Raw genomic sequence first — 11,974 nt, 5'->3', positions numbered from 1 at the left:
GTCCATCTGTCCCAGTGGCAAGTGTCCATCTGTCCCAGTGGCTCTGTGAGCAGGTGCTGCGGCTGGGCCCCCAGACCTCTCCAGAAAAGAGCCCTCAGAATATGCCCAGACCTGTGGGAAACGAAATGGGTCTGAATCTCCAGCGAAAGTCCAGACCAAATGTACTGGTATTGTCTGAAAATTAAAACAATGTGTCTGAGATGGGAGTGTTAGGAAGCCAATGAGATACTGAAATGTCTGGGAAGACTCTCTGGCCACTGTCCCCTCCCCCATCCCCTTACAGCAGCCCTGCACGGCAGGCTTGGGGTTCACGTAATTGACTCTAGCTGTGGTCATTTCTTCCCAGAGCCATTGTCCACCCATACCTTGAGAGCCCGGGTCCTGGGGCAGGGACCCAGGCCACTCTCAGCAGCACCAGCCCCTTGTCTGGAATCACAGAAGCCAGGGAGCCCCGAGGAGGCTGTGCTCAGGTGCTCCAAACGTTCACCGATTCCTCCATCTCACGCTGTCCCCACACTTGCAGAAATGTGAAAGGGTAATCGACTGCTCGTGAGCATCTGCACAGCTCTGGCAATGGGCACTCACCTGTGACCCCCGTGCTGGGGCTGGGCCTTAGGGCGGAGGGGAGGAAAGGTAGAATCATTGCCTTGGTGATGAATGGGCTGGGGGTAGGGGGCCGGAAGGACAAGGAAGGGAGATTTATTCAGTGTTGAATAGGACCCTGGGCCTGCCCTCAAGGAGCCACAGTCCAGGAGGAGAGACAGCTCTGTAAAGAGCCAGTGTGCGGCAAGGTGGTGGCCCCAGGAGCAACTTGCCAGCCAGGAGGTTGGGTTTTCTGAAGGAGGTGACTGTGAATATCGCCTCCAAAGACAAGTAAAAGTTCACTAGACAAGGAAATTGAGAGAGAGAATAGACAAGGAGCTGGTGTTGGCGGGAGGCTGGGTAGAAGGTAAATGGCGGTGGAGAGGCCCCACCAGCCCTGTGCTGGAACTGAGCGGCCAGGGAAGGTCGGGGATGGGGTGGGAGGAGGGGAGAAACAGTGTGGCCTGCAGAGGCAGTGAGGGGGTGCTGAGGACCTGGGGGGAGCTGACAAGGTATGTATACTGGATCCTGCTGGCAGTGGGGTGGTCACTGGATTTTTTTTTTTTTTTAATATGGAACCCTTCACGAATTTGGGTGTCATCCTTGCGCAGGGGCCATGCTAATCTTCTCTGTATCATTCCAATTTTAGTATATGTGCTGCCAAAGCGAGCACTGGTCACTGGATTTTAAAGGGATCAAATTTGTGTTCTAGAAAGATCATATGGGCTGGGTCTCTGCCAGTCTGGTTTATTACAGTTTTCCCGGCACCCAATTCAGTGCCTGGCATACAGTAGGGACTTGATAAGTGGTTTCAACCAATGCTAACAGTGTTCTGCAGCAGTGGGGAACTCCAGCTGAGGGGAGTTGGGCCTCAGTTTGTAAAACAAAGGTCACAGCACCTGCCTCGTGGGATTGTCGTGACATTGAAGGGAGGTACATGTAGAGGCTTTGCTTGGTGTCCAGAGCGATGGGCCAATTGTTGGGGGGCAGGCACAGGGGAAGGTAGATGTCAAAGATGACCCTAGGTTTTTGGCCTGGTGACAAGGTGCAAGGTCATTCTATTTCCTGAGCAAGGGACACTGCAGAACAGGCAGGCTTGGGGAGGAAGGGCACTCTGAGTGTGAGGGGCTGTCAGGACGTCTGGATGGAGATGCCGGGAGGTCTGGAGTCCAGGAGAGAGGTCTGGGCTAGAGATCTGCAGCCTATTTTCAAGGGAGGATACAGAGCCACTGCATAACCACAGGACACTTCTGGGCACTGAGAGGTGGCTGCTTATCAAAGACCCCTGGACGATCTCCAGTCTCGGTTGCTCCTATAGTGACTTGGTACAAAGGGAGGCCACATCTGTGCGTGACACTTTGTGACAGCAGACTAAGTATAAATAAATAGTTGTGCAGGAAGATGTCAGTTGCAACGTGTTGAACAGTGAACAGTCGGCCACCACCTCGTTGCTCAGCAGTAAGGAGTCGGGCAAACAGAGCACAGCACGTTCCCAGGACAGACTTGTGGCACAGCCACTAAGAAGGATGCATATGAAGCGTTTTAATGACATAGGAAATGTTTTTGGTAGAATCTTAAGTAAAAAACAACAGGGCACAGAGAGATATATGCATATATCTAACTTTAATAAAAAGCAAAACCTACCTACATGCTGGGCAGTCCACTTCATTTAAAAGTTATAGGGAAAAAAAACCCTGAAAACACAAAAATGCTCACCTTAGTAATATCTGGGTGGTGGGACTTGGAGTGATTTTGGAATTTCTACTGCTCTGTATTTTATGCTATTTCCAAATTTCTACAAAAAATACCTTCTAATGTCAAAGTTATTTGAAGTGAATGCATGGAGAGTATCCTGTATTTAAGAGCCTCATTTCTCTGGAAATTCTTATGCGGACATTGAAGATCTTGCAGTGTATTGATATATTTTCACTTGAGGTAAGAACTTGAATCAGGAATTCATTTGACTATAAAACCCAGGAAACCCAACAGGAGGGGGTTGCTTTCCCGTAACAGGCAGCCCCCAGCCCCTGTCAGGCCCTTCAGGGCTGATGCGGCTTGGCCATGCCCTTCAGGAAGCTGCTGCTGTCGGAAGTGGGCCTCCTGTTGTTCACCCTAAAGCATCTCTTTCAAGCTTTTGTCCCCCATGTCATTTTCAACACTCTGGGACTCAGAACAGCCTGAGCACATCCTGCCCTGCCCCACCCTGGTGACATTAGGTGGCAGAGAACCTCAGGTGGAGGTATGTCTGTGCTCAACTAGCCCGTCTTTTCCATGTGGGAGCTGGGACCAGGCGGCCCAGTGCAGGGCCTGTTTGTGGGAGAGGAAGTGACTTGCTTACATATCATTGAAAAATGAATGCATGGTGGACGGAGGCAGGATTAGAACCTGGCTCTCAGTGCCTTCCTCCCCTGAGTGATAAACTGCCAGTTACAGATCTATATGAGGCCCTGGAAAACCTGGCCCTGCCAACCCACTTGCCTCATTTTTCATCACTGAACTGTTGTGGCTCACACATACCACTCTGGTTTTACTCTGTACCTTTACTTATGCTGTTCCCTCTTCTGGAATGCCTTTCCTTGCTGCCTCCACCTGCTTTGGTCTAACTTCTACTCACTCTTTTAGAATCAGCCCCAGCGTCACTTCTCTCTGGAAGCCTCCCTGACCTCCTGGCTGGTGTAGGGGTGCCTCTTCTGACATCCACAGTACTCGGTGCTTATTGGGTTTACCATACTCAGTTATACTTTCTGTCCGCATGTCTCTCCTCCAGCCTGAGAGTCCCTGAAGGGAGGACTGCTTCTGATTCCCTTAGCATCAAGCTGCCCCCACTGGGACACATTTGAGCAGGAAGTCCAGCACCTGGCTGTACCCTGCTCCTGTTCCTGAGGAGGGGAGACCAAGTCACACCATTTCCCCGTCCAAAGTGTGGGCGGGTTTGGCTTGGTCAGATCCACAAGAGGGGCACAGCTGGTGTGGGACAGGCTGAGGTGGGTGCCTGAGATCTGTCAGAACCCTCACTGTAGCCACCTGTGTTCGGGAATAGGGTGGGTGTGGAGCAGAAGAGGTGGGGGGCTGCACTCTGGGCCTCAGCAAGCCAGACCCCACCACAGAGGCTGGCCTGGCATCCCCACAGCAGGGACGGTGGCCCCCAGCCATTATCAAAGGCCAGCAGGCCCCCCCCCATAGCTGACTGGATGGGGGGTGGCTCTCCCTCGGGCTGTGGGTGCTTCCCCACAACCACTGACAAGCTGGGCCATCAGTCAGCCCTAGCACAATGGGCTCATTAACCCCTGACCCTGGCCCCTCTCTAGCCACTTCCTTTGGAGGGCTACCCCCATCCCCAGAAGGAGGAGGGAGGGAAGATTTCTGTTAAGTCCCGCTCTTCAGTGAGGAGCCCAGAAGCCATGTCACAGCTCTGCCAGTTCTCTAGCTCCTGTCCTCTGCAGCTGCCCCGGGGACCTGGTGGTGCCTCCCAGCCTCTGCCACCCACAGGAGCACCTCTCTCGCAGTGTGTAGGGGAGGGTGAGAGAGGGCCTGAGAGACAGAGACGGACACTCAGAGCAACGCTGTAGGCGAGATGGCCCTTTCTCTTCACAAGTATTCAGAGACATCATGCAAGAACCCCCACCCCAAATATTAACAAAACAAATGCAGCAATGAACAAAAAGGATATAGACATCATGACAGAATTGGATTTATCCTAGAAATGTATTTTTACAGTCGAAAATCTATTACTGCCATTTACCATGTTAATAAGTTAAGGGAGAGAAATCACATGATCAATCATCTTGGCACTGGCAATAAATTTCAACATCTATTTATAGCAAAAAATGTTTTAGCAAACTAGGACTAGAAAGAAATTTCCTTAAACTGATAAAGATTATCTACAAAACCCAGTACACACAGAGTTCTTAAAAGGACAACAGACACATTCTTTAAAATCAGGGACAACAGCCTGACTGGTGGTGGCACAGTCAATAGAGCATTGACCTGGGAGGCTAAGGTCCCAGGTTCAAAACCCTGAGGTTGCTGGTTTGAGTGCATGATCACCAGCTTGAGTGTAGGATCATCGAAATGATCCCATGGTTGCTGGCTTGAACCCAAGGCCACGGAGAAGAATCAATTAACAACTAAAGTGATGCAACTACTAGATGATGCTTCTCATCTCCCTGCCTGTCTCTCTCTCTTGCTTAAAAAAAATTAGGGACAAGATTTGTATGAGAAGAGAGGTTAGTACTCACTCCCCTTGATAAGGATGGAAGAGGCTCTGGTGCCTGGTAATAGACATGGGTTTAAGGCATTGCCACCTGCTTCGTGGCATCTAACCATCGTTTTTAACCCCTACTGCAGTGGACAGGGTGATTAATGAGTGTGCTACACACATGGGTGCTAGACTTCATTGCGGGAGACGTCTGTGCACCGATGCACAGGGGTGTGATGTGCAGTGCGCACAGACACATAAAAAGAAAAATTAGGGTCAAGATGAGTTTGCTCTCCTCCTGTCTCTTGGACATTGTACCCAGGATCCAAGCTGGGGCAGTAAGACATGAAAAACAACAACAAGGTATAAGTATTGGATAAGAAGAAGCAAAACTGGTGTTATTTGCAGATGATACAACTGTCTACATAGAAAACCCCAAATAATCTACAGGCAAGTTATTGAAACTGGAAAATTTAGCAAAGAGAGATATAGGATATTCCCATATCAAATCAGTATCAAAAAGTAATTGCAGCCACAACATGAGAATGAACCTTGAATATATTACACTATAGAAATCAGAGACAAAAGGCCACATAATGTATGATTCCCTTTAAAGGAAATATCTAGAATAGGCAAATCCTTAGAGACAGAAAGCAACTTAACGGTCCAGCCCGAGAGAAGGGCATGGGGAGTGACTGCTAATGGGTGAAGGGTCTTTCCAGTGTGATGAGAATGTTTTGGAATTAGAATGTGTTGATGGTTGTACAACCTTGTGAATATGCTAAAAACACCTGAATTGTACACGTTAACATGATGAATTGTATGGTGTGTAAATTATCATCTCAATAAAAACTGCATTTATAAACATCAGAGCAACAAAGTATAATTTTTTTAAATTTAATTTTATTTTATTTATTCATTTTTAGAGAGGAGAGAGAGACAGAGAGGGAGAGAGAGGAGAGAGAGACAGAGAGAGAGAAGGGGGAGGAGCAGGAAGCATCAATTCCCATATGTGCCTTGACCAGGCAAGCCCAGGGTTTCGAACCGGTGACCTCAGCATTTCCAGGTCGATGCTTTATCCACTGCGCCACCACAGGTCAGGCAACAAAGTATAATTTTAAAACACCTTCTAACAAAAATTAAATCTAACAATATTTGCAGAGAAGAGCATAAAATGTTACTGAGGTACAGCCACTCTGGAATGTAGCTTGGCAGTTTCTTAAAAACAAAACAAAACATACTGTTGCTATATGACCCAGCATGAGACTATGAGAAACAACAACTCCTAGTCACCCCAAAATAGGCACACGGTGGTGCATGGCAGCTTTATTTGTAACGGTCAAAAAATCGGAAACAATCCAGATGCCCTTCAGTGAGTGAATGGTTAAAAAAAAATGAGCACATCCAGACCACCGAAAACCGTTCCAACAATGAAAAGGAACTACTGATACACGTGACGACCTGGATGGAACGTGAGAAGATGGTGTGAGCAAAAAAAAAAGCCTGTCTCCAAAGGTTACGTGCTGTGTGGTTCGTTAATGTTATGTTCTCAAAGTGACAAAGCTCTAGCGATGGAGAGCGATTGGGGGCTGGAGGGTTGCAGAGGAGAGAGAAAAGGGAAATGGGTGTCACTGTCTGTGAGTGGCACGAGGGGTCTTTGTGGTGGTGGGACAGTCCTGTACCATGACTGTGGTGAGCGCAGAATCAGCACAGGTGATGACATTTCATGGAGTGCGTGCACGCACACACACACACACACACACACACACACACACACACGAATGCATGTAAAAGGGAAGTCTGAACCAGGTCTGCAGACAGTGCCAGTGTCAATTCCCTGGTTTTAGCAAAGCACTATGGTGATGTGAGATGCCACCATGAAGGGTACAGGGGACCCCTCTGTACTGTTGTTGCAACTTTCTGTCATTCTATAATTATTTAAAGACAAAAAGGTAAGACAAGAAGCATTATCAGCAGACATTAAAGAAGATCCCAAAAATCTGCTTCAAAATAATGAATGCTGGGATGGAGGAAGGGGCAGGGTGATGGCTGAAAACTGAGTGGCTACTGGGTCACTGGAAGGCTTGGTGCTGAGTAAAAGAGCTACAGTAGCCTCTTCTAATTTTGTACATTTGAAGAAAAAGAGACTAAGTCAATGCAGAGAGACAGCCATTTGCTTGCACAGGGAGATTCAGTATCATAAAGGTGTCAGCTCTTCCAAAATGAATGCCTAGATTCAATTCGGTCCTGATCCACTCCCCACAGGCTCTTGGTGGAGCTGATTGTAAGATGACTCTCAAAACAAAAAGGGAGAACAGAGCTCCAAGACTAGTTGAGGCTCCTGAAGAAGAATGAGGGAGGGCATTGCCCTACCAAATATCAGCGCTTAACATGAAGCTCTAGTCAGCAGGCCAGTGTGGTAGTTACTGGTCCAAGACGGACAGCCGGACCAATGGGACAAAACAGAGAGTGACACACACGGATGTGGGAGGCAGGGGTGTGGCAGATCAGAGGAAAAGGAGGGAGAAGACAGTCACATCTGTGTCACGTGTAATTTCCGTGGGGCTGGCTCAGCTCTCGGCTCCCAAGGTTCCATTCCACACTGGGTGGAGGCTCAAACAGGGCCAGAGGTGCCCGGGGTCTTCTGGCTCTGGTCCTAGGCTCTTTCCAATGGGGGGTCCTGTCAGGCTTCCCAGCCCCTTGTTTGACTCCTGATCTCTGGGGGTCCCTGGCACCTGCCCAATCATTAATGTTCCACTTGAGTTGGAGAATCCCTGACATGGACAAAGAGAAGGAGGGAGAATGGCAGAGAGTGAGACTAAGAGCAGAAAAGGGAGAGAAAGAATGAGAGCAAAGAGCCGGCCACTTCGCAGACAGAGCGGGAACAATCAAGCACTGTCCCTCTTCCTCCATCCCCCAGGCTCCCACCAGCTTTCATCACTGACCTAACCCAGGGGGCAGAGCACTAGGCTAGGGGGAGGGGAGGTCAGGGGTCAGCCCATTACATGCCAAGTAAAACCAGGAATAGAGCTACTCTGGGGGTGGTTGGGGGGACTTGGGGCCCCACGGAAGCCCGCATTCCACCCCTGGTCAGAGGTAGCCTGGGAGGCAGTTGAGAAGAGAGAGGAGAGCTGCCTTGTACCCCAAGGGCAATGGGTTCTTGGCTCTGTCAAAGTTGGGAGTGGGCTTCTGGTAGGACACAGATGCCTCTGAGCTACTCCAATTCCCCCATCAGCCACTGCTGCCCTAGCTAGTGGGGGAAGCTTCCCTGTCCCTAGGGAATCTGGCCCCACAGACCTATTGTCTCCATGGCTGGCCCACCCAGCCAGGGCTCCCTTCTGCCTCCCAAGCCCAGCTACCCTGTCACACAATGGCTGTCCCTACTCTCCCACCCTGCTTCAGACTGGGCGAGGGACAATGCCCCTCACCTCAACCTGCCTGGTGGCTTCAGCCTACGCACAGGTCTGACTGCTCTGGTCCCCCTCTGCTAGTCTCCAGAGGCTCCTCAGTGCTAGGCAGAGTCTGGGGTCCTGATTCTGATGGGAGGCCTCGCTGACCACTGCCTAGACTCCAGGCTCCTGCTCTCAGCAACAGTTAGCTATTCATTCGTTCATAGGAGTGCATTGTCTATTCCTGTATGCCCGGTACTATGCTGTCTTGGTGATGATAGTGGTGTGACCCAAACAGGATCCTGCCCTGGGGGAACTTGCAGTCTGGTGGGGAGACAGACAAGAAGCTGGTTAACAAGCAAACAAATGCATAATCCCAAACTCTGAGCTCGTGGGAACGAACACGTATTCCGACAGAGATGATCCAGAGCTGTACTTGAGCTCAGTGCTCATGGAGGGCTTCCCTGAGGAGGTAACACGTGAGTGGAGGTGAGGATAAAGTGAGAGAGTGAGCAGACATGGAGGAAGAACATGGCAGGGAGGGAAAGCTGCAAGAGTGAAGGCCCTGCAGTGCAAACATTCCAGCATGCTCCAGGAACAGCAAAGAGGCATGGAACAGAATGTGCACAGGGAGGAAGGGCGGGCTGTGTGCTGGAGGAGCCGCCAGGCCCAGATCTCTAGGTAAGGATCCTGGGTTTATTCTGCATGTGATGGAAAGACCTTGGAGAGGTTTGAGCAGGCCGATGTTATGGTCTGACTTAAATCGAAAACGAACATTAGATTTCTTATAATAGTCATTTTACCCTGAAAGACCAGGGCTCAGAGAGGTCAGATGATATTTTTATGGGCACACAACTGCCACTGAGTCCAGCCCACCACCAGCTCCCCATGAGTCCACAATTGTGCCCCTTTCCATTGGGCTCCCCTTTAGATTTGGGGCCTCATCTGATGTTCTGAAGTGGGAGGTATTACCTAGGTTCGTTGTCTGCCTCTCCCATTCATCTCAGGGCCAGATCTTGTTTTTCTTGTTCTCTGATGTCCTCATAGCCTGGACATAGTAGGTGCTCGACACTATTTATCGAATGAATTAATGCATGAATGACTAGCCCCACCTCTAAAGGCTGAGGTTCACGGAGACAATGAATGAAGGCACCTTGACACGGGGCCCAATAAGTGTTGGCTGCTAGCATTACTATCTGTTTGACTTTTTTTTTTATTAATTAATTTATTTTTTACAGAGACAGAGAGTGAGTCAGAGAGAGGGGTAGACAGGGACAGACAGACAGGAATGGAGAGAGATGAGAAGCATCAATCATCAGTTTTTTGTTGCGACACCTTAGCTGTTCATTGATTGCTTTCTCATATGTGCCCTGACCGCGGGCCTTCAGCAGACCGAGTAACCCTTTGCTGGAGCCAGCGACCTTGGGTTCAAGCTGGTGGGCTTTTGCTCTTTTGCTCAAACCAGATGAGCCCGCGCTCAAGCTGGTGAGCTCGGGGTCTCGAACCTGGGTCTTCCGCATCCCAGTCCGACGCTCTATCCAGTGCGCCACCGCCTGGTCAGGCTGTTTGACTTTTAAACTCATGCTCTAGATATCTATGCTGATGATTAGAGCCAAATTCCACCTGCTGACCCCTGGTGTATTAACCTTGACAGGGGCTGAAAAGCCAGCAGCAAGCCAGGCCTTGTTCTGGGGCTACAGCCGAGCTAAAGGGCAGGCATGTGTATATCCAGCCTCATCCATCGCCTACAACTCGTGGTATCTCCAGCCAGCCCTGAGCTGGGCGGGGTGGTGACAATGACAGAAGTGGAAAGGTGGTGGGGTTGGGGGGGGGGGGGTAGGGGTGTCCCTCTCCTGCAGTTCTGGTGCCCAGGGGTGTTTCTTCCAATGGCCACTGGGTGGCAGCACGTCCCCAGGAATATGGGGTTGGGTAGTAAACTATGGGTTTGAAGCTGAAGCTTAGGAACTAAGGGAGGAATCCTGGATGAAATCGAGGCCCAGGAGGAGTTGGAACTTGCCCAGGTCACACAGCTTTCAGCGGCAGGACCAAAGGTCTCCCGCCTGCCTGGGTAGACTCAGGAGCAGAGCGGGGTAGGAGGAGGAACAAGCTTGTAGAGTGAGGGTCTGAGGACCAGCCCTGGCTTGGCCTCCTGGAAGTGGAGGGATGTTCTCACCCCAATTTCAACCCCTAGAATCCTACCCATCTTGAAGGAGATCAAATCTCCCCTCTGAGGCCCTTGTTGACCTCTCTCACCTGTGACTCTGGCAAAGGTGGCGATTCTCCCCATGCTCTCACTAGGACTTGGGTGGTGACTTCATCACCCTGTCACCACCCCCACTGTCTTAATCCCCCCACCACAGTGAGAATAAGGACTGTACTTTGTACTCCCCACTGCCTGTATCATCTGTTCCTCTGCTTCTGTCACTCTGCCCTCATCATGGCCTGGGTACCACCTGGGTACCTTCAGGACTCAGCTGAGATGTTGCTTCCTATAGGAAACCTTCTTGGCATTTGGCCTCTGACGTAGTGGTCCGTTACAGTTGGCATTGAAGCTGCCCATGGGGCTTTGTGAAAATGAAGTCTTCAAGATCCTCTCTTCCCCCAGAGACTTGGATCCAACAGGTCTGTGACAGAGACCAGGACTCTGCACATAAGACACTTCCCGGATAAGTCTGATGCGGGGACCCGAGATCTGAAGCCCTTTAACTGAGCCATTGCCCTGTCCTCTGAAGTAGTTGGGCAAAATGATTATGATGAGGAGTGACAATAAAGCTTCTGATATCTATGCCAAGTAAGTCACCCATGAAGCACTTTTACACTCATTTCTCCCTTTAATTTTCATCTTTATAACTTCTATCTTGGGAGGGATCATCACCCCCATTTTGCAGATACCCAAGGCTCAGAGGCAAGAGGTGATCTGCCCCAAATCCCACAGCTACAAACTAGCAGAGCTCAGATTTGCCCTGGGGTTGTCCTGGGGTAGCAGAGCTGTAGGCTATATTAAAGCTCCTAGGTTTGGAAATTGTTGTTTGCTGAAAATCAGAATTCCAAAATTCAGAACCTACATTTGGTCTGGTTTCCTGGGGATCTAGTGATCTCTGTGGAGGAAACTCGGGCTACTGCCACCATCAAGGTTCAGGTCCTCGTCATCTTGTTCCCTCTCTGCCCATCCATGTCTTCTCCTCCAGGGCTCAGAGAAGGTCTCATTTCATATACAGCCACAGCTATTTCTATGCACTTCACCCACAGCCAGATATCATGCCAGGTTCTGCAGGAAATACGAAGGGTAAGACCTGCCCTCAGTGGCTTCCTGGCTGGCTGGGGAGACAAGAAATGCGGGTGGTGGAACAAGGTACTCCAATTTCCCCTCCTCAAATAAATTAATAGTCCCAGCCTCATCCCCTTAATTGGCTGGAAGAGGTTCCATGCTGTGTAGGAGACCCTCTGCATTGACAAATGTAAAGTGGGTCATTATAGTTTCATTCTAACAGGCATTACAAAGCAATCTGATTTTCTTTTTCTTGTTTGTCACAGTGACACCTGTTGATGGATTCCTAGCAGCCTACGAAAGGGATTATAAAGTTGGTACAGAAGGATAAGAGAGACTGGGTCGTGGTGAACTTTAAAATCCTGTGAAAGTAATCTGAACTGCTGAGCAGTGGGTACATGGGAAGGTCATTGCTATTGTGGCATTCTGCACATCTGCTGAGACTCAGACCAGCTCCCTAAGGAGGGGGTGGGGCTCTCATCAAGCTGTGGGATACTTAGATAATCATCTTTCTGTGTCTCTCCTTCCTCCTAAGCC

General features: G+C 49.8%; 2 non-coding genes across 2 annotated transcripts; one reads left to right on the top strand and one right to left on the bottom strand.

Moving 5' to 3' along the window:
• Window positions 1-1,148: 1,148 nt before the first annotated feature.
• Window positions 1,149-1,255, bottom strand: LOC136321595 (U6 spliceosomal RNA). Its single transcript, XR_010728742.1, has one exon. It is a non-coding gene; the product is annotated as a U6 spliceosomal RNA (small nuclear RNA).
• A 3,534-nt stretch (window positions 1,256-4,789) lies between these two features.
• LOC136321333 (U6atac minor spliceosomal RNA) lies at window positions 4,790-4,916 on the top strand. Its single transcript, XR_010728596.1, has one exon. It is a non-coding gene; the product is annotated as a U6atac minor spliceosomal RNA (small nuclear RNA).
• Window positions 4,917-11,974: the final 7,058 nt, after the last annotated feature.

This window comes from Saccopteryx bilineata, chromosome 1 (assembly GCF_036850765.1).
Source record: "Saccopteryx bilineata isolate mSacBil1 chromosome 1, mSacBil1_pri_phased_curated, whole genome shotgun sequence".
NCBI classification, from domain to species: domain Eukaryota; kingdom Metazoa; phylum Chordata; class Mammalia; order Chiroptera; family Emballonuridae; genus Saccopteryx; species Saccopteryx bilineata.
Note: the sequence above shows the minus strand (reverse complement) of the source record. Positions and strands in the feature narration are given on the sequence as shown.